Genomic DNA, 27,333 nt, shown 5'->3' on the forward strand with positions numbered 1-27,333 from the left:
TAGGTCCCTGTGACTTCTGGCCGGTGAATTTGAGATGTTCCTGTGTCCTCCATTCTTGGGGCATGCTCCCTTATGACAGTTTACTGATCTGAAGCATCAGGAATTGGCATTTAGTTGTTCATAATAACTGAGGCACCACTCCTGTGAGTTATCTGTTCTGTCCTAGTGACCTCGCTGCCCCTGTTTTTGTTTGTTGAAATTACTCTCGGTTCTTCTGAATCGCTTGTATAGTCATTCCAAATAATATGGGGGTGGTCGTTGGCAGGTGTATTTGTGGCTCTTTCTTGTGCATTGGCTCCAGCCTCTAGCTCCATGTTGCTATAATTCACACAAAGGGATTCTGAGTTATGGGGGGAGACTTTTGGTTTACAAGAGATTTGAGCAACTGGTCCCTCTCTTGAATGGCTGGTGGATTTTCAGATGGTGGCAGGCCATGAGTGAACAGAAGCATTGATGATGCGGTACTGTTTAGGGCCCATTCACCTCTCTGGTCTGCTGAGTCTCCCCTGAGATGTAAGTCATGGCATCCCGATTTGTTGCGTTGGCCTGCTCCTCTTGCACCACAGGCTACGCTTTCTCTGCTGTTGTTGCAATAAGTGATAGGTACTTCTTAGGTACCACTTGCCTGTCTTGAGATCTTATAGACAGCAGGCTAATGGGTTCCTGAAGGTCATGTATCCCGCTGATGAGGAAAAGTATGGTGGAAGCTGCGTCCTTTAGAAAGAAAAATTTAGAATTGATTTTGGGTTGAAAAAGGGTCTGCCGTTTTTCCCTCTTGGTTCTCGTTGCTCCTTGGTGCAGATTCCTGTGTGGCTGGGTCGAGTAAAATTAGCGGTGTTTGCTGCTGTGCTTCCTCACCTGCTTATTTGAATTTTCATCCCACCCTTCCAGAGTGAATGAGGGCTGGTCCCCTTGTCTTCTCTGACCTCATTCCCTGCCCGCCCTTAGCTGGACTCATGTGTTTCCTTGGCTGCTTCCTTGGCTGCCCAGTCTCCTTAGCTTAAATTTATTATGGTGGGCACCTTTTTTCCAGTATGATTTGCAATTTGCTGGAGGGCTGGCAGGCCACATCTGGTGCTGCAGCATCCAGAGGAGCCTTAAGCGTAGAAAGACGAGGAGGCAGAGGGGCGAGATGCAAGGGACTAGATGCTCTGCAGGTGCTCTGCCAAGAGCTCCTGAACAGGCCCCTGGTTGGGTGGGGAGTGAGGGTGGATTGGGGGTGACAGCCCCTCACCAGCTAGGAGAGATTTCCTCTGCCTCTCCCTTCTTGCCTCTCCTCTACTTGCACGTCACCGCGCCACTCCTTAACCCGGATTCTGCCACTCCTGACACCCCACTTGCCCTTTTGGAAGTAAAGATGAGTAGGGTGGCAGGAGGAGACGTCCGTTAGGTTGGGAATGCATCTTGTTAGGGTCAGAGCTGGACAGATCCAGGCAGAGACAGGCCCATGCGGGGTGGATAGCTGCCCGGCACGATAGCAGGGTGGGGTCAAATCAAGGGGTGCAAGCCGCACCAGCCTACCGCTGGTTGCGTCCGCCCCCCTCCCCAGTGGCCTCTGCGGCACCAAACCTTGCCTGTTGCGCTCGGTTGCGACGGCTGGAACCTCTCCTGATTTCTCCATGGTTGCCAGTCACAGGTCAGCTGTGTCAGTGGAGTACTGTGGGGGTTATCCAAATCTGCATATATTTTTATGCACCCCGGTAACATATGTGCTATACACTAAGAAAAAATAATACCATTTGCTAGGGCACAATATGATAATTTATTATTACCAGTCAATTTTCATTTACCTCCCAGTCCTTGTGGGTGACGGGTGGGGGTGATGAAACCAATCAGCAGGAAGGAGGCCAATAGGAATAGGGGAAAATATAACTCAGGTAAGATCTAGGACTCGACAATGCCGTACTCCTCAATAAAAGGTCTGGTTAGTCAACACATGAATGTTTTGCACACCATTATCAAGTTATACTTATGAAAGTGAATTCGAAGGATTTGAGTTGAGCCCTCAATCTGAATAGCTCTCTGCAATTAGTGGTAAGCATGTTCAACTTCTGTCAGATGCATTCTGGCCCCTTTTCTGTTTAACTTGTACATTAACAGTTTAGAGAAATGCCTGGTTGATGCAAAGGCTGAAACGTTGCAGTCTTTATTTTTGCCTGAAGACTGGGCCAATCTCCTCCTACAAGTATATAGTGCAAAATGTAACTCAAATGTAATTTATGGGAGCGAAATCTGGGGAAATTTTTTTGTTAACCCAGTAATGCTGCAGATAGTGGAAAATAAGCTTTTGAGGTTGCTTCTGTGTGTCCCCCAAAGCACCCCCACTTTCTCAGTGCATGAGGAACTAGAAGCACAATACTTAATGGACACTGTGGCCATCCGTCCTCTCCACTTTAGATGAACATTTGATTAAGGCCTGCCATCAAGCTTAGCAGGGAGATCTTAAAAGACTGTTTAACTCTTGATCACGCATTGCATATTCCCTGGCCTGAGTACATTACAGCCTCCTTTCAGAATTTGGGGAGAGGAAACCTATTTAGCATGCTGGAGTGGATATGCAAAGCAGATTTTAAAAGGGTGAAAGAATACTTTATTAGGCAGAGACTTATGGATAGAGATGGGCTTGCTTTAGCTAAGCCATGTGCACAACGTCACTGTATGTTAAAGATGGTGTCAACTGCAGAGCCATATCTTATTGCTGTCAAAAGAAGGCATGACCGCTTTTTTGCTAACTAGGTTCCATTTTGACTTCCTGCACTACTTGTTAGCTTATCCTCAGGCAGAATCAGGGGCCCTTAACTTACACCCTGTGGTTGCGACAATAGGTCCCCGTAGGATACATTGTATTACACTATGTTTGGCAGTTTTATGAAGTGCCAAGAAAAGCATATATCATCTCTATCCTGAAAAGGGCCAACTTCTCCCAAGTCAGACAGGCCCTTATGTTTTTGCAAATGCTTTCGGAGTACATCATTTTCAATGTATATTTTATTTTTTGAAAGTTGCTGTAAGGCTAAGGAACAGCAGTGACTAGGAATTATGTGAGGCGTGAGGAGACTACGCCAAGTCAATACACACCATATTAGTTATTTTTACATAATAACTAGAGATCTTATGCCTGTATTACATCTTATGTTATTGTTATCCATATTTATTGACATTGTATTTTGTCTGATGTATTGTATATTGTATATGCTTTTATGTTTTTTCTTCACATAAAACCGTATAAAGCTATTCTTGATTGATTGAGTTCAGCACTAAGTAAAGTGCCATATACTCTCGCGTAGTGACTTAATTCCAATTTTGCCAGTCTATGAGAGGATCACCAGGAACAGAAAGAAACAAGCATTTGCAGTGCAATCGGTCTCGCCTTTGGGACCTTATATGCATTTACTTATGCAGCCTTATGAACCTTGGTTCTGAAACTTCTACTCTTTTTTAACATAGAGGGAAAGTAAACCCCAAACTGCGTGACATGCCAGGTATGGGAGCACAAAGAGAGTGAAAGATTGCCTTTCAGCAGGAAATGGTATAGTCCAAAGCTCTGTTTTAATATAAAATCAGGGCATTCGGTGGTCATATCACTAAAAATACAAGAATTGAAAAAAATATTATTGTCTACGGGTGTTTGTGGAAGACAATTTCTATGGACTGTAATCTAGAGAATGCTAAAGTGATTCTGATATTTTACTGACCTCTGCTGGTCGTTTTCTATCAAGAAAGTTAAATAGAGGAGGTTGCAGGAAAATTGAAATAAGAAATTCCCTAAACTGAAAGCAATTCTGGTATTTTACGTACCTCTAGTGGTCGTTTTCTATCAAGACAGAAAAATAGAGGAAGTTGAACAGAAAATAAAAGTACCTAAGGGGAAGCAGACAAGTCCTAGGGCTTATCTCCAGAGCCCACAAAGTAAATATACATATACTAAAGTATATACCAGAGGTCTCGAATGCTGGACCTAAAAATGGAGGTGCCATAATGTTTTGCATAATCAGAAAAAGAGGAGAGAAAAAAAGAGGAGAAAAGAAAGAGTAGAGAAGAGAAGAAAGAGATAAGAAAATAAATTTATTTTAAAAAAACAATGTAACTACCCAAACATATGTCTTAAATAACACTCCACTGGTATCCATGATGGTACCCAAAATTCCTCTAGATCTGAAAATAAAATGGGGGACACTACTTCACAAGCTAAAAAATATTAAAAAGGTAGTTTATAAAAAAGTGTTTTAAAGGAAAATTCCACAGCAAAATAGTCTTTAATTGTTTCCTTCTAAAACAGGTTATTTTTGCACTTTGTCATATTTCACTCCACCTAGACCAAGCAGATGAGGATCACTGTGTATTCCCAAAGCAAAATGGTTCCTAAATACGTCATACACCAGACAAGCAGGAAGGACCCTGTCATGTGATGTGCAGTATCACTTAATCAGGACTTTGAAGACTTGAGAGTACAAATGTCACATTATGCGTGTTGTCAGAGGGTGCTGTTCTTTTCCTGTGATGATATGTCATGCTGCCATCCAATACGTTAGCGATCCAAATGTGCACAACTCTCTTGTTCCTTCTGTGGGTTCTCAAGGAAGGTCCACGCACCCAGTCTATCTTCTGGCTGCCCGCACCCAAGAAAGGTCTAAAACCCCAGTCTAGCTCCTGGCGATGCTTGCGGTAGAAGCTTGTGCCGCAGCTTTAATAGCATAAATGCTGCTGGCCCTTAGGAATGGGGCTTGCGCCTTGGCTTTAGTTAAATTCAGCTTAAAGGTAAATACTAGATTGATTAGGAAAAAATTGCACCCACCAGGTCTTGATGGTGCACAGGTGTCACAGAGTTTAAAAGTTAAAAAGATATGATACACATTAAATACCAGGAAAGCGTGTTGGAATCCTTGATCCCAGGTTCTTTGTCATCCTGAGATCTCCTGCCACCACTGCTTAATTCAGGGAAAACACCATCACTGTAAAAGATATCTAATTTTATTTGAGTAGATCATCATGAGGACACCATCAACCAACAGCTTCCAACAGCCCTCTCCAACTAGACTGTTCCCAAATATTCGAACCATATAGCAACCCTTGTAATATTCTAGAATACCACAACAGGTTGCCTGGGAAGTGTCCATATCTTCACTTTTACAAACTTTAATGAATACTTCCAACTTTAATGTATCCTCGAAGGAGAGGTATCTGCCAAGATCAGTGATTCTGGGTGTGGAGGAAGGGATGGATTATTGCATGGGCTTGGAGGTGGCAGGGTACAAGGGTTGGGGGCTGTCCACAGAAGCACCCTAAGATATGGAGGACGTGGGCAGATTACAGGGGCATTAAGTTGGAATCGGTGTGTCGTATGCGACAAATTGTGAATGCTGAAATTATAATGATTGTGGGTTGAGATGGGTTGGGAAGGAAACTAACCTAGTAATTTGGTTTCTACAACTAGTCATGTATCATATTGCTGGAGGGGGGTGGGACTTGGCAGAATGAGCAGGTGCTTATTTATGTTTATGCCTTTTCCTATTTCATTTTTCCTTTGTATGTTTTAGAAGAACACAAGTAAACCTAGTAACACTTGTTAAAAAAATGTGATTCTGAAGAATTCAGGGTGTAATAACCACATGTAATATTAAGATGCTATAATTCAGGTCTCATTGATAGGAACATTATTAAAAAAATCCTGTCTGCAGTGACTTTAAAAATATTTTGAGAAAGGTAAAATAAGTAAATGCAGTGGAGTGGAAGTAAATAAAAAACATGAAAGGGGGAATTAAAAGTGATGGGGGAGAGCAAGGAACTACGTGCACTTCTATAAAGTGCACAACAGAAAATAAAAATATATAAGCTACCTCAAATATACAGTGGAAGTAAATAACTCATCCAATCAGAATACTGTGACATCAAAATGCTTCTAGAAAGGGAGAAAAACAAGAATAGGGAATACAGCCAACAAACAAAGTGTAGATGCACTACATAGACAAAAAAGTTGTCCAACCACTAGCAAGTGTCTGACTCTAATGTTTCTCTAAGTAATTATAATATGTTTAATACTATAGATCTTGCCAAGAGACGGGTAAAGCCGCCTGCACCCAATACCTAAACAGTGGAAAGATTTTCACTGTGACTAGACTATACTTTAAAATTCTTTTTCAATTCATAAATACCTGGAAAGCTGTGCCAGGTGTAGGTTTCCAGTCATACTATTGAAAATGTCCTGCAATATATTTAGGACTTTTCATTTCCCCAGTGGACAATAATACAATTAAGAAATGTTGAAAAGTACCCAATGTACAAGTTCACATTTATATCCATGGGAAAACATTTCCGCCTTAAAAACTGCCTTCCACTGCTCCTTTGTGGGTGATCCATTCTCTTTTGGTGCCTGGACGGAGAGCTACTCTAGCCCTTTGCTGGAATCAATCAATAGATTATTTATAAAGCGCTGCTCTTCAACCTGGAGGGTATCCATCCGGGCGCTGAGGTTTCGCTGGTCTCAGTGGAACAGCAGGTTATGAGTCCCCTACTGAAATCCGCCAAGGAGGGCGGTGTATGTGGAGAGGCTGGTCGTTGCAGGCCTTGGCGGCAAGGAAGGAAATGGAATGACCTTTGCTATGGGTATGACGAATGCAGGGGTTTATGCGAGGGCCAGAGAGGGGGGCGCAGGTGTCTGGTGGAAGTTCTAGCGGTGGTTGATGTATGCTGGTCCCTAGTTGGGTAGCGTGTACTGGTATAAATAAACTGGAATAAAACTATAATCATTTACAAGGTAGGACAGGGTTGTGCTTCAACAGGAATCCCATCCTCTTATGGAGGTCCTCCAATTCGAAATTCTGTGCACATGTGGCAGGGAATTACACAGCAGTAACACTATTCCTACCTGGCAGGCATTGATTTGTGGACACCTGTTAGGTGTGAATGGTGCTACTTACAAATTCAAACAATTGTTTGTGAATTGGGCCAATAAAATCTTGAGGTATGGCAGTGGCAACTCGCATAGGGCGTGCTGCTGGGCGGTGGGGCGGGGGAGGGGTGGGGGAGGGGTGGGGCGGGGGAGGGGCAGGGTGGGAGTAGTAAACTCGGACATACAACGGAACGAAGTAACATAATAATTATGTTTCTCCGTTCCATCGTATGTCCGAGTTTACTACACCCCCACCCGCCCCTCTCCCGCTCCGCCACCCCGCAGCACGTCCTATGCGTGCTGCCACTGGGTACTAGTAAGCTGAACGTTGCTACAAATTGTTCTTGCACTGACTGAAAGTGGATATGTTCAAACATTGTAATGCTTTTCCCAATACAGTGACACTTTTACATTTATACCTACAAATGTTGGTGTATGAGGCACATTTTTCATAGTGAGCCAAACACAGGGGTTATAGGATAAGGTACTTTTTCCACATTGAAAAAATGTTTTCCATGTGAATAAAGGGAAAAGTAAAAAGTGCAAATGCATTCTACACCAATCAGTTGCATTTCACCCACTGTACAAACAATCCAGAGACATAAATTTATGATAAACAAGAGATTGCCTGAAAAACAAACTGGGAAAGCAATTTCCAGGTAGACCACTCAAAACCTTTGTGAGTACCAAAATAAAATAAAACATTCTTTCAGGTAAAACATAGCAGACCCCTCTTGCTGGGATGTATGTCATGACAACGCCGGCTTTTACACCGCGCTGCCATTACGACGCATCCATTACAACGTTACAACGACTTACGCTGTAGGCGCTGGATTTTGGAATAGTATGATTTACTATTCCAACTCCAGCCTACGCAACAGTAGGGTAGGTGTTGGAATAGTATATCTACTATTCCTTAGTATCTAGCACCATCCAGCGCAAGTCGTTGTAACGACTTGCGTTGTGATGGCAGCACGGTGTAAAGCCTGCGTTGTCTTGGCTGTCTCCCTGTTGCTGTGATTGTCTATTTCAGAATTGCTTTAGATTTTTTTTTAGCTGTTCGGGTGTATAATTTTGCCTGCTAGTGCAGTACTTACACCAAAACAAGAATGATCAAAGCCATAACGTTTTTTTAAAGAACACATTCACATACTTTAAAAAACTGGAACCAGAAAATTACCATTGCAAGCTGAGGTAACTTCGGTGACTACTAGAGGCCTTACAGGCTTCCACCATTGCCCTCTCAATTTTAGTATACCACAGACTTATTAACAGATCAGATGCTACTAAATGTCTCATTTAGTATAATGTATAATGGAACAAGAAAAGTAACAAACCACAGCCATGTTTTTCACAAAAAAATGTAAGTTATTAAGAAGGTGTGGCTTCAATAGAAAAATATGCATATTCACTTTCCTAAGTCTAATGATTAAGTGGATTAAAAACAGCATCAATAATGGGATGAAGGGTAACAGTGGGCACCTGTATATTGAGTCACTGTCTTGGATGTACTAAACCAATGTCAGTTGATTCTTACCCCCTTTTACAGAAAGCAGCAAGCACATCACATGCTGGGTGAAAAGCAAATGGGTTTGAGATAAAATGTGTGTGTGAGTGCAAACACCTATCATCAGGACATAGAAAGGATGCTGAGACATTTGCGGATGGGGAATGTGGGAGAGACCGACACTTTAACAAATAGACACAAATTACAGCTGAAAACATGTGCGTAAGGGTGGTAATGACCATACATATTAATAATATCTTGTCCTCTTTGCATTCAAGAATGTTGCAATTCAAAAGATTGGGTAAGGTTTGATGTGCATCTCCCATTATTTTGTTTTGTTCTAAGAAACATTTACTGCTATTTCTAATGAATTTACCTCCTTTTCCTGAAGACATTAGAATGTTTCTGCACATTTCCAAATATTTATATGTGCATTTGCAGAGCACAAACGTAGCTGCAAGGCAACAACGTGCTTTACAAGAGGATGTAGAATATACACTTAGCTAGCAGCAAGGACGATGGGAAAGATCAAACTAGCAGAGCTAATTGGAGGGCTCGAGCTAAACAGCTGTGTGAGGCAGAGTGAGTGCAGAGGAAGGGACTATCACTAAGATTTGCATATTCCCGTCTGTGATACTTTACTGTATCCACACTGAAGGTTAAAGCTGTGACAAAATATTAATATTGGATTAGCTCAACATGAGAGATTCAAATAATTTCCACTAAGTTAAAGAAGGTCACACTCCCAAATCTAATAATAATGGTCATATCCACATTCTTTCCTTTCCAATATTTTCTTGGAGATTTTAAAAGGGTGAAAGAATACTTTATTAGGCAGAGACTTATGGATAGAGATGGGCTTGCTTTAGCTAAGCCATGTGCACAACGTCACTGTATGTTAAAGATGGTGTCAACTGCAGAGCCATATCTTATTGCTGTCAAAAGAAGGCATGACCGCTTTTTTGCTAACTAGGTTCCATTTTGACTTCCTGCACTACTTGTTAGCTTATCCTCAGGCAGAATCAGGGGCCCTTAACTTACACCCTGTGGTTGCGACAATAGGTCCCCGTAGGATACATTGTATTACACTATGTTTGGCAGTTTTATGAAGTGCCAAGAAAAGCATATATCATCTCTATCCTGAAAAGGGCCAACTTCTCCCAAGTCAGACAGGCCCTTATGTTTTTGCAAATGCTTTCGGAGTACATCATTTTCAATGTATATTTTATTTTTTGAAAGTTGCTGTAAGGCTAAGGAACAGCAGTGACTAGGAATTATGTGAGGCGTGAGGAGACTACGCCAAGTCAATACACACCATATTAGTTATTTTTACATAATAACTAGAGATCTTATGCCTGTATTACATCTTATGTTATTGTTATCCATATTTATTGACATTGTATTTTGTCTGATGTATTGTATATTGTATATGCTTTTATGTTTTTTCTTCACATAAAACCGTATAAAGCTATTCTTGATTGATTGAGTTCAGCACTAAGTAAAGTGCCATATACTCTCGCGTAGTGACTTAATTCCAATTTTGCCAGTCTATGAGAGGATCACCAGGAACAGAAAGAAACAAGCATTTGCAGTGCAATCGGTCTCGCCTTTGGGACCTTATATGCATTTACTTATGCAGCCTTATGAACCTTGGTTCTGAAACTTCTACTCTTTTTTAACATAGAGGGAAAGTAAACCCCAAACTGCGTGACATGCCAGGTATGGGAGCACAAAGAGAGTGAAAGATTGCCTTTCAGCAGGAAATGGTATAGTCCAAAGCTCTGTTTTAATATAAAATCAGGGCATTCGGTGGTCATATCACTAAAAATACAAGAATTGAAAAAAATATTATTGTCTACGGGTGTTTGTGGAAGACAATTTCTATGGACTGTAATCTAGAGAATGCTAAAGTGATTCTGATATTTTACTGACCTCTGCTGGTCGTTTTCTATCAAGAAAGTTAAATAGAGGAGGTTGCAGGAAAATTGAAATAAGAAATTCCCTAAACTGAAAGCAATTCTGGTATTTTACGTACCTCTAGTGGTCGTTTTCTATCAAGACAGAAAAATAGAGGAAGTTGAACAGAAAATAAAAGTACCTAAGGGGAAGCAGACAAGTCCTAGGGCTGATCTCCAGAGCCCACAAAGTAAATATACATATACTAAAGTATATACCAGAGGTCTCGAATGCTGGACCTAAAAATGGAGGTGCCATAATGTTTTGCATAATCAGAAAAAGAGGAGAGAAAAAAAGAGGAGAAAAGAAAGAGTAGAGAAGAGAAGAAAGAGATAAGAAAATAAATTTATTTTAAAAAAACAATGTAACTACCCAAACATATGTCTTAAATAACACTCCACTGGTATCCATGATGGTACCCAAAATTCCTCTAGATCTGAAAATAAAATGGGGGACACTACTTCACAAGCTAAAAAATATTAAAAAGGTAGTTTATAAAAAAGTGTTTTAAAGGAAAATTCCACAGCAAAATAGTCTTTAATTGTTTCCTTCTAAAACAGGTTATTTTTGCACTTTGTCATATTTCACTCCACCTAGACCAAGCAGATGAGGATCACTGTGTATTCCCAAAGCAAAATGGTTCCTAAATACGTCATACACCAGACAAGCAGGAAGGACCCTGTCATGTGATGTGCAGTATCACTTAATCAGGACTTTGAAGACTTGAGAGTACAAATGTCACATTATGCGTGTTGTCAGAGGGTGCTGTTCTTTTCCTGTGATGATATGTCATGCTGCCATCCAATACGTTAGCGATCCAAATGTGCACAACTCTCTTGTTCCTTCTGTGGGTTCTCAAGGAAGGTCCACGCACCCAGTCTATCTTCTGGCTGCCCGCACCCAAGAAAGGTCTAAAACCCCAGTCTAGCTCCTGGCGATGCTTGCGGTAGAAGCTTGTGCCGCAGCTTTAATAGCATAAATGCTGCTGGCCCTTAGGAATGGGGCTTGCGCCTTGGCTTTAGTTAAATTCAGCTTAAAGGTAAATACTAGATTGATTAGGAAAAAATTGCACCCACCAGGTCTTGATGGTGCACAGGTGTCACAGAGTTTAAAAGTTAAAAAGATATGATACACATTAAATACCAGGAAAGCGTGTTGGAATCCTTGATCCCAGGTTCTTTGTCATCCTGAGATCTCCTGCCACCACTGCTTAATTCAGGGAAAACACCATCACTGTAAAAGATATCTAATTTTATTTGAGTAGATCATCATGAGGACACCATCAACCAACAGCTTCCAACAGCCCTCTCCAACTAGACTGTTCCCAAATATTCGAACCATATAGCAACCCTTGTAATATTCTAGAATACCACAACAGGTTGCCTGGGAAGTGTCCATATCTTCACTTTTACAAACTTTAATGAATACTTCCAACTTTAATGTATCCTCGAAGGAGAGGTATCTGCCAAGATCAGTGATTCTGGGTGTGGAGGAAGGGATGGATTATTGCATGGGCTTGGAGGTGGCAGGGTACAAGGGTTGGGGGCTGTCCACAGAAGCACCCTAAGATATGGAGGACGTGGGCAGATTACAGGGGCATTAAGTTGGAATCGGTGTGTCGTATGCGACAAATTGTGAATGCTGAAATTATAATGATTGTGGGTTCAGATGGGTTGGGAAGGAAACTAACCTAGTAATTTGGTTTCTACAACTAGTCATGTATCATATTGCTGGAGGGGGGTGGGACTTGGCAGAATGAGCAGGTGCTTATTTATGTTTATGCCTTTTCCTATTTCATTTTTCCTTTGTATGTTTTAGAAGAACACAAGTAAACCTAGTAACACTTGTTAAAAAAATGTGATTCTGAAGAATTCAGGGTGTAATAACCACATGTAATATTAAGATGCTATAATTCAGGTCTCATTGATAGGAACATTATTAAAAAAATCCTGTCTGCAGTGACTTTAAAAATATTTTGAGAAAGGTAAAATAAGTAAATGCAGTGGAGTGGAAGTAAATAAAAAACATGAAAGGGGGAATTAAAAGTGATGGGGGAGAGCAAGGAACTACGTGCACTTCTATAAAGTGCACAACAGAAAATAAAAATATATAAGCTACCTCAAATATACAGTGGAAGTAAATAACTCATCCAATCAGAATACTGTGACATCAAAATGCTTCTAGAAAGGGAGAAAAACAAGAATAGGGAATACAGCCAACAAACAAAGTGTAGATGCACTACATAGACAAAAAAGTTGTCCAACCACTAGCAAGTGTCTGACTCTAATGTTTCTCTAAGTAATTATAATATGTTTAATACTATAGATCTTGCCAAGAGACGGGTAAAGCCGCCTGCACCCAATACCTAAACAGTGGAAAGATTTTCACTGTGACTAGACTATACTTTAAAATTCTTTTTCAATTCATAAATACCTGGAAAGCTGTGCCAGGTGCAGGTTTCCAGTCATACTATTGAAAATGTCCTGCAATATATTTAGGACTTTTCATTTCCCCAGTGGACAATAATACAATTAAGAAATGTTGAAAAGTACCCAATGTACAAGTTCACATTTATATCCATGGGAAAACATTTCCGCCTTAAAAACTGCCTTCCACTGCTCCTTTGTGGGTGATCCATTCTCTTTTGGTGCCTGGACGGAGAGCTACTCTAGCCCTTTGCTGGAATCAATCAATAGATTATTTATAAAGCGCTGCTCTTCAACCTGGAGGGTATCCATCCGGGCGCTGAGGTTTCGCTGGTCTCAGTGGAACAGCAGGTTATGAGTCCCCTACTGAAATCCGCCAAGGAGGGCGGTGTATGTGGAGAGGCTGGTCGTTGCAGGCCTTGGCGGCAAGGAAGGAAATGGAATGACCTTTGCTAAGGGTATGACGAATGCAGGGGTTTATGCGAGGGCCAGAGAGGGGGGCGCAGGTGTCTGGTGGAAGTTCTAGCGGTGGTTGATGTATGCTGGTCCCTAGTTGTGTAGCGTGTACTGGTATAAATAAACTGGAATAAAACTATAATCATTTACAAGGTAGGACAGGGTTGTGCTTCAACAGGAATCCCATCCTCTTATGGAGGTCCTCCAATTCGAAATTCTGTGCACATGTGGCAGGGAATTACACAGCAGTAACACTATTCCTACCTGGCAGGCATTGATTTGTGGACACCTGTTAGGTGTGAATGGTGCTACTTACAAATTCAAACAATTGTTTGTGAATTGGGCCAATAAAATCTTGAGGTATGGCAGTGGCAACTCGCATAGGGCGTGCTGCTGGGCGGTGGGGCGGGGGAGGGGTGGGGGAGGGGTGGGGCGGGGGAGGGGCAGGGTGGGAGTAGTAAACTCGGACATACAACGGAACGAAGTAACATAATAATTATGTTTCTCCGTTCCATCGTATGTCCGAGTTTACTACACCCCCACCCGCCCCTCTCCCGCTCCGCCACCCCGCAGCACGTCCTATGCGTGCTGCCACTGGGTACTAGTAAGCTGAACGTTGCTACAAATTGTTCTTGCACTGACTGAAAGTGGATATGTTCAAACATTGTAATGCTTTTCCCAATACAGTGACACTTTTACATTTATACCTACAAATGTTGGTGTATGAGGCACATTTTTCATAGTGAGCCAAACACAGGGGTTATAGGATAAGGTACTTTTTCCACATTGAAAAAATGTTTTCCATGTGAATAAAGGGAAAAGTAAAAAGTGCAAATGCATTCTACACCAATCAGTTGCATTTCACCCACTGTACAAACAATCCAGAGACATAAATTTATGATAAACAAGAGATTGCCTGAAAAACAAACTGGGAAAGCAATTTCCAGGTAGACCACTCAAAACCTTTGTGAGTACCAAAATAAAATAAAACATTCTTTCAGGTAAAACATAGCAGACCCCTCTTGCTGGGATGTATGTCATGACAACGCCGGCTTTTACACCGCGCTGCCATTACGACGCATCCATTACAACGTTACAACGACTTACGCTGTAGGCGCTGGATTTTGGAATAGTATGATTTACTATTCCAACTCCAGCCTACGCAACAGTAGGGTAGGTGTTGGAATAGTATATCTACTATTCCTTAGTATCTAGCACCATCCAGCGCACGTCGTTGTAACGACTTGCGTTGTGATGGCAGCACGGTGTAAAGCCTGCGTTGTCTTGGCTGTCTCCCTGTTGCTGTGATTGTCTATTTCAGAATTGCTTTAGATTTTTTTTTAGCTGTTCGGGTGTATAATTTTGCCTGCTAGTGCAGTACTTACACCAAAACAAGAATGATCAAAGCCATAACGTTTTTTTAAAGAACACATTCACATACTTTAAAAAACTGGAACCAGAAAATTACCATTGCAAGCTGAGGTAACTTCGGTGACTACTAGAGGCCTTACAGGCTTCCACCATTGCCCTCTCAATTTTAGTATACCACAGACTTATTAACAGATCAGATGCTACTAAATGTCTCATTTAGTATAATGTATAATGGAACAAGAAAAGTAACAAACCACAGCCATGTTTTTCACAAAAAAATGTAAGTTATTAAGAAGGTGTGGCTTCAATAGAAAAATATGCATATTCACTTTCCTAAGTCTAATGATTAAGTGGATTAAAAACAGCATCAATAATGGGATGAAGGGTAACAGTGGGCACCTGTATATTGAGTCACTGTCTTGGATGTACTAAACCAATGTCAGTTGATTCTTACCCCCTTTTACAGAAAGCAGCAAGCACATCACATGCTGGGTGAAAAGCAAATGGGTTTGAGATAAAATGTGTGTGTGAGTGCAAACACCTATCATCAGGACATAGAAAGGATGCTGAGACATTTGCGGATGGGGAATGTGGGAGAGACCGACACTTTAACAAATAGACACAAATTACAGCTGAAAACATGTGCGTAAGGGTGGTAATGACCATACATATTAATAATATCTTGTCCTCTTTGCATTCAAGAATGTTGCAATTCAAAAGATTGGGTAAGGTTTGATGTGCATCTCCCATTATTTTGTTTTGTTCTAAGAAACATTTACTGCTATTTCTAATGAATTTACCTCCTTTTCCTGAAGACATTAGAATGTTTCTGCACATTTCCAAATATTTATATGTGCATTTGCAGAGCACAAACGTAGCTGCAAGGCAACAACGTGCTTTACAAGAGGATGTAGAATATACACTTAGCTAGCAGCAAGGACGATGGGAAAGATCAAACTAGCAGAGCTAATTGGAGGGCTCGAGCTAAACAGCTGTGTGAGGCAGAGTGAGTGCAGAGGAAGGGACTATCACTAAGATTTGCATATTCCCGTCTGTGATACTTTACTGTATCCACACTGAAGGTTAAAGCTGTGACAAAATATTAATATTGGATTAGCTCAACATGAGAGATTCAAATAATTTCCACTAAGTTAAAGAAGGTCACACTCCCAAATCTAATAATAATGGTCATATCCACATTCTTTCCTTTCCAATATTTTCTTGATTCATCCCTTAATGAGATGTAGGCCATGAACTACCCTTCAAGGCCTAGTTAATTACTCTGATGGCCATCAGGTAGGTCAAAGACTCCCTCCAGACAATAGGCCCATACGGGCAGATTAGCCTTCTACTGAAAGAGGGTGAGGGATAAATCTGCCTTGGGTAATTGACTCACACTTCACTTGCAAGCCTGATCTTGCCCTTCTTAGGGGAGCAAACGGAAGCAAGCAAGAATTAGTCTAGCATTATCAGAGGATAACCCACATTTAATGACATTTAATTGATACTTTTGAGAAGGTTAGGAATAATAGATTCCCAATGATTTGCTTATATTGTAAATGTAAATGTTGGATACTTGTAAAGCGCACTGTTACTCTACCCGAGTGTCCTGGCGCTGTAGACCGCTGGGGAACCCGTCCTGGTTTTCCCTGTGAGATGGTCCCTTTCTGGGTATCTCCAGGGTGAAACCAGGCATCCCCAGCATCTGTGGGGGGCCGTTGTAGAGATGAGGCAAGCTTAATGCCCAGAGTTACCGAGTGTGTTCCCTGGTTAGAGTAGGCACTGAGGCGAGAATTATCGAGTCCGTTGACCATGGTCCAAGACCCTGCCACGTCAGGAATTGAACCCTGGTCCCGGGCCGTTGTAGAGATGAGGCAAGCTTAATGCCCAGAGTTACCGAGTGTGTTCCCTGGTTAGAGTAGGCACTGAGGCGAGAATTATCGAGTCCGTTGACCATGGTCCAAGACCCTGCCGCGTCAGGAATTGAACCCTGGTCCCGGGCCGTTCTCTGCTTACAGGTCTGCTGCCTCTAACCAGTGAGCCACACCTCTTCATACCTTGTTCATACATTTTACAAATTCTATTTAAATCTTTATTGCGCATTTTCCTTATTAAAACAGATGAAGTAGATATGTTAATAACATACAGCTGTTTGAATGTCCACGCAGTAGCAGTTATGAGAAAGGTATAATGAGTGATTGAACTACTAAACTGAGTAAATATGTGAACTGATCTATAGTATTCCTGTAAGACTGGCAGAGGTACTTTGCTTCACAAGTTATTTTATTGTAGGTACAATTATGCATTGTGGTAGTGGTTTGGTTTGAATGACATGAAACACTGGGTACTAATATTGGTATTTCATTTTAAATTATGTCTTAGGTTCTATAGCATTGGTTAAGAAAATATGAATATTGTTGTCTTATTTATTGGTAGGACATTTAGCAACATTACTTCCTGGCTGAAGAATTCCTCAATGTTATGGTATTACTAATGGTATAATGGTACTTGACAAAACAATTGCTGGGAATAGTAAAATCAAGAAAGATATTTAATGGTTTCTATTCTCAAATTGTCTATCTTCGAAAAACTTTAATAGAAGTACTATAGCCTTATAGCCCGCCATAGCGGACTATACCGGCTATTAAAGGACCGCTCCTGCGTTAAAGGCCCGAGCCGAAGGCGCAGGACTTTTACAATGGAGCAGGGCTTTACTAGCCAGTATAGCCCTGCAACGAAGGGCTATAAGGCTATTAGAACATTCTGCATGCAGGGGGCAGAATGTTCTAACAAATAAAACAAAAGCTTTCGCAGCTCGAGGGGATTTAAATCCTCTCGAGCTCTGAGAGGCCTTTGTAAAATATTGGAATGTTGCTTTGCGGGTCTGCGGGGAGCACTCTATTGTCTTCAATAGAGCTCTCAACAGTCCAATGTTCTCAGTAGTCATGGAGCAAACATTTCTAATAACCTGCAGGCATCTCTATTGTACTTCTATTGCATGTACCTAGGCAAAAGGTAGTAAAGAGCTCTACATGGTCAAACACAATCTTAAAGTCAATTAGTAAAATGAGAAGAAGCTGGTTTGTGGATGGATAATGTATTGTGATGTAGTTTTTCAAAGAGGTGAGTTTTCAGCTCTTCCTAAATTGGAGCATTGTAAGGGTGGTACTGATGGATATGGTGATGATGTTCCAGAGCCTGGGTACATTGATGGAAAAGGAATACTGTCTAGTATTTTCCTTTTTACATTCCTTAGTCTGCAGTGTGGTGGTGTCTCCTCTGTGGGTGTGCTGAGAGTCACCAGAGATGGAGAACTTGTCTGCAAAATAAGCAGGGTGTTGGTCATGATGGCTTTGTAAATGATAAACGGACGGCGGAGCCTTTGCAAATTAGATTGAAGGTTTCCTTTTACCGCGGGTGACTTGGGGGAATCATAGCACCAGAGGCATCCCTGGTGAATCCTCATTTGAGAGCGTGTAACTAATTGTGGTGGTTTACACACATACGAAATAATCTACACCTTCCCTTGAAATTGGATATTTTGAAGGAAAGCGTGAACCCATCTCCCTGTGGGAAGAAGTTGTTTATACCCCTCAGGGTGGTGCCCCGGCACTCCCTGTTGGGGGGGTCACGCATACCACCTTTTTGCAGTACCCTTGTCCTGACGAAGCCAGAAGAAACAACTGGCGGAAACGCGACCGCGACTGCGTCGACAGATAACTAATAGTGTTTGCTTCACCCCCCCTTCCTCTTTTTGTTTAGGGTACATAGTTGTATATTTTTATATATTGTAATTACTTCTTTTTTGATTACTGTATATAGTCTGTTTATTTCCCCCCCGGTTTTTTGACCCAATACTTTGTCCTGTGTTAAAATTATAATCATTTATTGTTAAAAAAGAGCATAAAAAAACAGGTTAATAAATTGTTTCCTGTTGTGAAGTAGTGTTTGCTTAATTTATCCCTTAATACCTTTTTGTTCTATTTCCTCATCTATTTGATGTTCCTTGCCCAGGTATGGGAGGGTAATATGGGCAGAACCCCTGTTCATTACGCAGTTTGTAAATGATACAGCTGGTTTTAAATACCATGCTGACTGGCATGGGATTAAATCGAGGTCCATCAAGGTGTGACATGGAATTATTTCTTTATTTATGTATTGTTCACATTATCTTTCAGATGTGTCTGGTACTTCAACAAATCTTTCTTCTTTCTCTTTATTCTATCAATTCTTTCAGTTTTATATATTTCTATTCCATTGAATCAAACTCCGTTTATGATATATAAAGGTTTCTGTATAATTCTAATTGTTAATAAAATTGCCAAAATAAAAACAAACAGAGGCAGTATGAGGCCCTCAAAAGACAGGGGCCTGACGGGAAAACAGCCATGGTTGGTCTCCCCTTTATCACTGTCCATTGCATTGTGAAAATGATCCCCTTAAATTTACATCGGTTTCACAATAATTAAGAAAGGCCGGACAAAGGTCAACCATTTGCAAAAAACATGTTTCTACTGAGAAAAGTGTAGATCTCAGGAACACAAAACAACTGTTGAATCGGGAAATCCAAATACTATGCTGAATAATAATGTATTGCAAGTTCTCCCACTTTCCTCTTAAAAGCATGCACATATGTTCATGAATGCAAGCTGATTAAAAAGCACCATTTGCAATGCAATGTCTTGAGGGGAAAAAGTACCACCTTCAAATGATCATCAGTTAAACAATGGGGAAATGCTATAAGATGTGGTATGGGACCATGATGTAGTACAACCCATAAAAAACTAAAACAACCACCTGAAGGTATTTCCGAAGTAATAAGAATACCTAAAGAGTCACCCACCAAGAAACCAGATGCCACCTTATGGTAATATTCACACCATGTTTGCATGTCAGCAAATAAAACAGGATGGGGTAAGCAAGCACGCAAACTTCTTAGAAGCGCTAACAGCAATAGTGCTACCACAGGTTCAGAAACATAAGGATAGTCTTTCCAACTTTGAAGAATGATTTTTGTAACAGAGGTATGAGACTGTAACATTTCAGTAATGCTCCTGAGAATCTCCAGTTAACAAACTATGTGTTGTTATTACCATCTGCTAAAACATAGGTATGCAGGTTCCAAAGCCAATAACAACTGAGGTTTTTAGACATTATAATGCCGTACAAAGAAAAGAAAACTGAACAAAAGCATATTGTGAAACAAAGTTATCCACTATTCTTTATTTTGCCTGACCAGCTTATTCGACCATGGGCAACATGGGTTGGATGCCCATTGTGGAATGGATGCAGAACCAGATCAATTCCACACCCTGCAACCAGCCCCTTTATGAACAACCAAACCTATTGCAAAGCAGGTGCTGAGTGTGAGGCCTGAACTTATGCTTGGCTCTGTGGTTAACCACACCCGAGCATGGCTAAAGGTGAGCCGTTACGGGCAATCTGTGGGTACTCCCGCTGTGTACAGCCCAAGAATGTGAATATCTTTGGTAGGTCTCTAGCAGCAAGTAGGGCACAGGTCTTGGATAATGCGGTCAACACTCATTGCTGGTTGGACATAGCCCGTTTGCTATGACAGTTGATCAGCAGCAGCAGGTTGGATGCAGGAGTTGGCTGTAAGTGAGTTGGACAAAGGTGCATGATGTTGTAGCCTACACCCCTCGCACACCGCCAAAGATTGTGAAAGAGGGTGTTGTGGGCCAGCAGTGGATTGGGTGCTGGTCCTTACCATATGCCAGGCCCTGTGATCAACCCACGTTGAGCATGACTGAAGACTGTGCACAGCGGGAGCTGCCTGCCCCCAGCAGGTTGGGCACACAGTGTAGTTATACCCCAGCCCTTGCAGCAAGCACTCCTAGGCACAGGTACAGATTGAAGCCCAGGTACTGCTGGCAGTGACATCCTGAGGATTTTTGGGGCCCACTGGCAAGGCTTTTCCTGGGTCCCCTGTTTAGAACTACTTTGAATTTTATTACCTATTTTTAGCTAGTTCAGGAAAACCCATTACCAAAAAATATTGATTCACTGGTTAAGTTTTCAGAAAAGGGATCACACAAAACACCTACACAGCATCTAGGATGGGGCACCAAAACCCTAAAAGTGACTGTGAATAAAGATAGACAGTCTGAAGTAAAGGTAGAAAGAGAGAGGGAAAGATAGATTGCTTTCCCATTAAACCCTCTTGAAGTAAAATGTCTTGTTCAAACTGCACACACCACAGTACAGTTGGAAAACGAGTGCACACATTTCCAGTGTTGACCACACCTATGAAAAATAATAATAGGTTGCTATTAGCTGGACGCAGGGAGGGAGGGAGCAATTGCAGTTGTCAAAGCTGGTGAGACAGGAAACAAGTCTGCCCTACCCATCCTTGCAGGACGGCCCATGCTGCCGACAACTAGTCCCGCTTTGTCTCACTGGAAGGGACACACAAAGCAAAGCTATTTAGAGTCATGTGAACCATACAAGAGAACCAAATGCTTAGGAAAAGAAAATGCAAACTTTCTAAATGTGGCATTTACAGAATTGTGATTTAAATTCTGATTTTACAATTAAAGAGGGTTTTAAATTACAATTCATTTGTGTGGAGGCTAACGTATAAGTTAGGAAATGCTTATTGGGCTAAAACAATATCTAATTTTGATATCATCTGCATACAATAAACTTGGTGTACGACATTTACATTCGTAGATGGGTTTTCCTCACATTTTTGGGTGCCATAGCCACTCAATATGGGCGTAAGTAAGGGGGTGTACAGATCCTTATTTCTAATAAAAATTAAGGAGAGTACATCAGTGGGGTTCCATACTCAATTACTGTGGCTTAATCGGAATGGGGGAGGAGACCTGGCATTGATTAATTTTTAGAATAATGTATTTGATGTTACTCGTAGCAGAGTGGCCACTGCACTTGAACATGGCCATGAGTTCTTCTTACTCTAATTGGCTTTAATTTTGTAGTATTATGGGCAGGTGATTTTAATATTCAGGCTTGTGCATTTTGAGCTACACATGCTCGTGGATTTTCCAATCAGGCAGGGATGGGGATGCTCACTTTGTCACAATTAATACAGGGAGCCATTAAACTTTATTCTTTCTAAATATGATTTGCAGTTACTGAGATGTGGCTGTGATGCTAATGGGGAACGAGCCCCATCATTTACAGGAAGAAATCCATCAACAATTATTGACCACATATTAGTTTCAGATTCTGTAACCTCCATGTGCGATACCTCTAATTATTACCCCTTTTGTATTAGGTGACCATAACACCATTATTATGCCCTTCTTTTTGGGGGTAAGAATTGTGAATCATTCACTATGGTAAATGATATTGCCCCAAATAGAGTCAATGGGGTATGAATAAAGTGGCCTGGCATCGCTCCCATTAGTATGTAACAGAATACAGCAAATTCCACTAAAATAAGTTATTGTTTACATGCAGATGTTTCTCTAACCTTGTTGGCAAAACATTTTAATCATATTATTTCTCTATTAAAACTAACCTGACGTGCCCCCCGAATAATATATGGGATAGTAATAGAGGATGGTTTGACCATACTTGTACCAAGGCATCCCATTTATTTAAAAAAAAATATGTCATTAGCTAGGACATGATTATGGTCATTTAATCCCTTCGCCTAAAATATGAAGAGACCTGGACTGCAGGTTGAGTCATGAAAGAAACAGTCTTCTGCATCTGAAGCTAAGGACATTACGTTATTTTGGGATACAGTGAATGCACCATTTTTAAAAAGGATAATATCCCAGGGATATGTTTCTTTGTGCCTTGCAAAGCCTTGGTGGCACACTTCTCTGATATCTTTGGAAAATGCACTAATTATGCAACTAATGGATAACTAATGGAACTTAGTAAAGTAATTTCCCCATTGGAGATTACTAACGATGACGTTACGCTAGCTTAATAGGCTAGTGTTGGAGGACGGGCCCCTGGACCCAATGGGGGTACCGGTAGATGTTTTGAAATCGGCTACCAAACTCTAGGGGGCTATCCTCACACGGGTGTTCAATGCAGCTGTAGTCGATACGTTTTAACCCTCATGGGGAGTTTCAATTATTGCAAAATGGGTGACAAACACACCTGAAAGATTCATATCCTATTGCTCTATTGGACTCATCGGTAAAGGTAATGAGTAGAGTTTTATTATATAGGCTGGAGCAATCGGTACAAGAACAATCTATGTGCAGTATGGTTTTAAAAAACAGATGGACACTATTGAACAATGTATGCGTTTGTAGCTACTAATTGGGCTAAGTCGGGAGTTGATTTCTTTGTTTTGCAGATTTAAGCACCACTTTTGATTTGGTTGACCATAATTTACTTTGGTCAACACTGATTTCCCTAGGTGCACTCAGGCCATTACAGTTTTCCTTATTTATCAGTGGGGTAGATATCCATTTGCAGACCGTACAAGCCGATGCTCCCTGGGCTGATGGGCGTCCTATTCCAGTATTGTTATACGCTGACGATGATGTACTGCTGTCTAGAACCCCGGTTGGCCTACAGAGATTAATTAATGTTTTAGGGGAGTATATGTCTTCTATGAAAATGATGCTTATAAATCCAAAATATTCACTCAGGTTTTTGGGCCTAAGCATTGCTAAACTAGAATTATTTGGAAAGTACTCCAATTGCTACGGTAAATTCATTTTGCTATTTGGGTTTTTTATTTAAAGGTAACGGATCTTGGGGTCAATATATCATAAATACTAGAGGTAATCGAGCAGGGTTTCTCAAGGGATTTTCAAATTTTCTACTAAATTGGGTAGCCGGCTGTTAGAACTGGGGGTCTTTAGTTGGCAGAGGTAAGTACCTTTGACCAAATAGGGACCCCTACTTCTAGTCCGGGTAGAGAGATACACACTGTAGATAACCCCTGCTCACCCCCTAGGTAGCTTGGCACGAGCAGACAGGCTTATCCCCAAGGAAATGTGTAAGGTAGTTGCACTTAACACACACAATAACTCAATGACGCACCACAAATTGACACCACACAGGTAGGTATATAAAAAATATATATCTTTATCTAGTTAAGGCAAAGGAAATCAACAATGCAATGCCAGCATACTCAATATCTTCCTTGATGGGTAAGAAGGCAAGTGGTACTGGTATATTCAAACAACAACGAGGTTTTGCACTATGGTAGTCACTATTAGTTCACTTCTCTTCTCGAAAAGCACAGTTAGGCAGGTATTCTAGGCTGGGCCTTAATCACACATAAGTCCCAGTGTTCCACTCATGCAGCAAGTATCTCACAGCTGCTAATCCTCAAACGGGGACTCTAAATAACCTCTGCGCCCCTCACTGCCTCGATGTGAACACTGGGGGCAGTTCCTACAAGTTGCCGGTGTTTTCCCGCGTGCCTCGCGGTCAGCAATACTATCTACTTACCCCCAAAGCACTCTGTGCTTTCAGCGTGTTTGCGGCCAACTAGGCGGCAGGGCAGCCCTGACTGCTCAATCCCCCCTTGAGGCAAGGACACACCACGGCTCGGAACTTCTTTCCCGAGCGTTACCTGGGGCTTGGCTTCTTCCTGAGCGCTGGCGGTCACGGGGCACCTCCCGTGCTCCGCAGTCGCTTTCCTGATGGCGGCTCCTTCACGGACGGGGCACACGCGCTGGGCCAATGGGTGCGCGGCTCTCGGGACGAGCCCCTGATGACGCCGCACGCCTTCTCTGCTCTTGGCCAATAGGAGCGTGGCCCCTTCGTGCAGTCTCCAGCGATGCACCAATCGTAGAGCGGCCTCTCCAGGCGAGCCCCCAAGAGCGAGCCAATCACAGCGCGCCGCTCCGATGCTACTCACGGGCCTCGGGCCGCTGGCGGTGCGTGTCTTCAGCTGTTCTGTGTCCCGGGCAGCGGCGGTGATGCTCAGGTCTGGGAATTCGGGGCACGGCAGTCCCCCCACAAGGCACAGAGTGTAGAAAGGCCGCCCGCAACGTGTGCAGCTTACTCGGATGACAACTCACGGGGGAAGCAAAGCAGACCTATGGCCAGCGACGGTTGTGTGCCGATAAACACACCGATTCTGTCACACGGCTGGCAGGTGGTTTGCAGAGCGCAGAATGGAAATAAAGACGTTCTCACAGCGTCTAGGAGTTTCTTTAGGAACCTTTTAACTCTGGGTTCCAGGAACAGGAGGCCTGCTCTTCTCAGGACCTTGGAGACTCTAAATAGACACAGCACACAGCAAAGTCTGGGTTGCAAGCAGGCAGGGGGGCACAGCACACAGCAAAGTCCCCTTCTCTCCTTTAGTTGAAGCAGCAAAACAGGTCAGCACACAGCAAGGGCAGTCTTCCTCAGTTTCTCCAGCTGTTCTTCTTCCGGCATAGATTTCTCTTGATTGTAGAAGTCTGAAAATCTGTTGTCAGGGGTCCTTCTCTTATACCCCTAAAAGTCTTTGAAGTCTTTGTGCAAGTGGGCCCTGAGCCCGGTCTAAAACAGTTCTGGGTGTTGCTGGAGTACTTGGGCTTCCTGGCTTCTTCCTTCCTTTCAGAGTGAGGGGCAGAGTCATCAGCCGCCCAGCAGGAGGTGGAGCCAGCATTGTGGCAGGCAGGCACAGCCCTATTCACTCCCAGGTGCTATCTCCTCCCACCACTCTAGTTGCAGATGCAGTCATTCAACCAAGGGCTGACTCAGACAACCTCCTGGGGGCTCCCCAGCCCCTGTCACCCTCAAACCAGACAGTCAATCCACAAGCAGGCCCAGGCACAGAAAGGTTAGACTAGAGAACAGCAACTTTCTAAAAGTACTGTTCTCAAACACAGAATGTAAAAACAACCTTTCCTAAAAGATGTATTATTAAATTCTGAGTTCAGGGATATCAATAACGTATGTCCCATCTTTTTCCTGTGGGAAGATAGGCTGGTATCCATTGGGACCAGCCTCCCCCATGTTAGTCTATGGAGCAAGATAACCTTGCAGCAGTGATCACACCAAATGGCTGCTGTTCACTACCAGAGCATGTTACCTGCACTAGTACATGCTCTACCTTTCATATATACTGCACCCTGCCCAAGGGGGTACCTTGAGCCTTCCATAGGGGAGACCAATGTGTACACAAAGGGAAGAGCTAGGCCTAGCCAGTGGGGACACTGACCAGGAGGACCTGGCAGGTCACTGACTGCACACAGGCACTGCGGTGGCAGGCCTGAGACACCATTTTAGGGCTACTCATGTGCGTGGCACAATCAGTGCTGCAGGCCCACTAGTAGCATCTGTCATCACCAGCCCTGGCACACCCAGTGCACTTTACTAGGGACTTCGTGGTGATACAAATATGCCAATCAGGTACATCCAATCAATATGATAATTTCCATAGGGAGCACTTACACTCTGGCACTGATCAGCAGTGGCAGAGTGTCCAAAGCATCTAAACCAGCAAAAACGAAATCCAGCACAGCATCAAAAATACAGGAGGCAGAGGCAAGAAGATAGGGGAAGACCACGCCAAGGGTGTCAGGTCTAACACCGGCCCATTAAGGAAATAGTTGAAATTTATAAGGCTTGAGGGGTGTCCACTGCTACTTATGAGGATGGTCTTTGGGGCTATGCTAATTGCACTGCCCAACAAGTGGAGGAAAATACTTTTAGTAAATGGCTACTTGCTTGCCTACTCCGGTCTCTACCATGATTGTTCATCAGAAGGTAGGCCTGCAGTATTTAGAAGATTTAGGAACATATTAACAAGGAACAGGGAAAATTAACGCTAAGGGAGCTTAGCGTTATTTTATTTTAAAGCCCTATATCGCTGGATAATATCACCTGGTTATCGCGTTATTAACAACGCTAACCGCCTAGTCGATAAAAAATTCAGCAATAGCGGCATTTTGGGAGGTTATCGCTAGTAATGCAGCGATAAAACTACAAGGATAGGGATATCCTTGTTGATAGCCCATTGTGGATTTAGCCATGTAATCTACCTCCTATTGGATTACATGGCTAAATCTGAAATATAGCAGACGTAAAAAAGCAGCGTTAACCATGGTTAGCGCTGCTTTTTTTGTCTCTAACAGGGTTAACGTGAAGCGTGATAATAGGAGAAATGTTGCTTAGTGACATTTCTCCTATTATTTAGCTCTGGAACGCCCACTTTGCATCTCATTAGAGATGCAAATGGAAGCGTAGTGAAAAAGGGTGCTAACATGCGATTTTGCATGTTAGCACCCTGTTGTTGATAGGGCGATATTTTTATCTCTGCTACTTTGGCTTTTAAAGCCAAAAATGCAGAGATAACGCCCTTGTTAATATGCCCCTTACTTCTTATAAAACCTTTGTTATTATGTCTGCAAAACCGTGTCATTTTGCTGTGACTATGATGTGGCATTGTACAACACTTGGTGGCGTTTCCAACCATGAAGTCTTGTCCCTGTTATCAGACTCCATGTCCATGTGATGGACAATGTAAGCAAAGTACGATGCACCTTTTATTGTTTTGTAAATTTTATCAGAATTTAAGGAATTTTTATCTAAAACTTATCTTTGTTAGACACAACATCCAAGCTGCTAAAAATATTTGATTGTACTATGTGAACCCTTTGTTGTTTTACAACGTGGCCCTTTTTATTCTGAATGCCATCTATATAAGGAAAAGACTTTCAGCTTAGATTGCTCTTGATTTCAAATTGTCTTCTGTATAGTTTTTATGTAATGGATATAAATGATCGATTTTATAGTGATGTCATTTTATTGGATTAGTATTTTATTCTAAT

General features: G+C 42.1%; 1 protein-coding gene across 1 annotated transcript in view; it reads right to left on the minus strand.

The window, feature by feature from the left end:
- Nucleotides 1–27,333, minus strand: part of NELL1 (neural EGFL like 1) — a 3,494,430-nt gene that overhangs the window by 2,799,904 nt on the left and 667,193 nt on the right. The window lies entirely within an intron of this gene.

The sequence above is a fragment of the Lissotriton helveticus genome, chromosome 3_2, assembly GCF_964261635.1.
Source record: "Lissotriton helveticus chromosome 3_2, aLisHel1.1, whole genome shotgun sequence".
Taxonomy (NCBI): domain Eukaryota; kingdom Metazoa; phylum Chordata; class Amphibia; order Caudata; family Salamandridae; genus Lissotriton; species Lissotriton helveticus.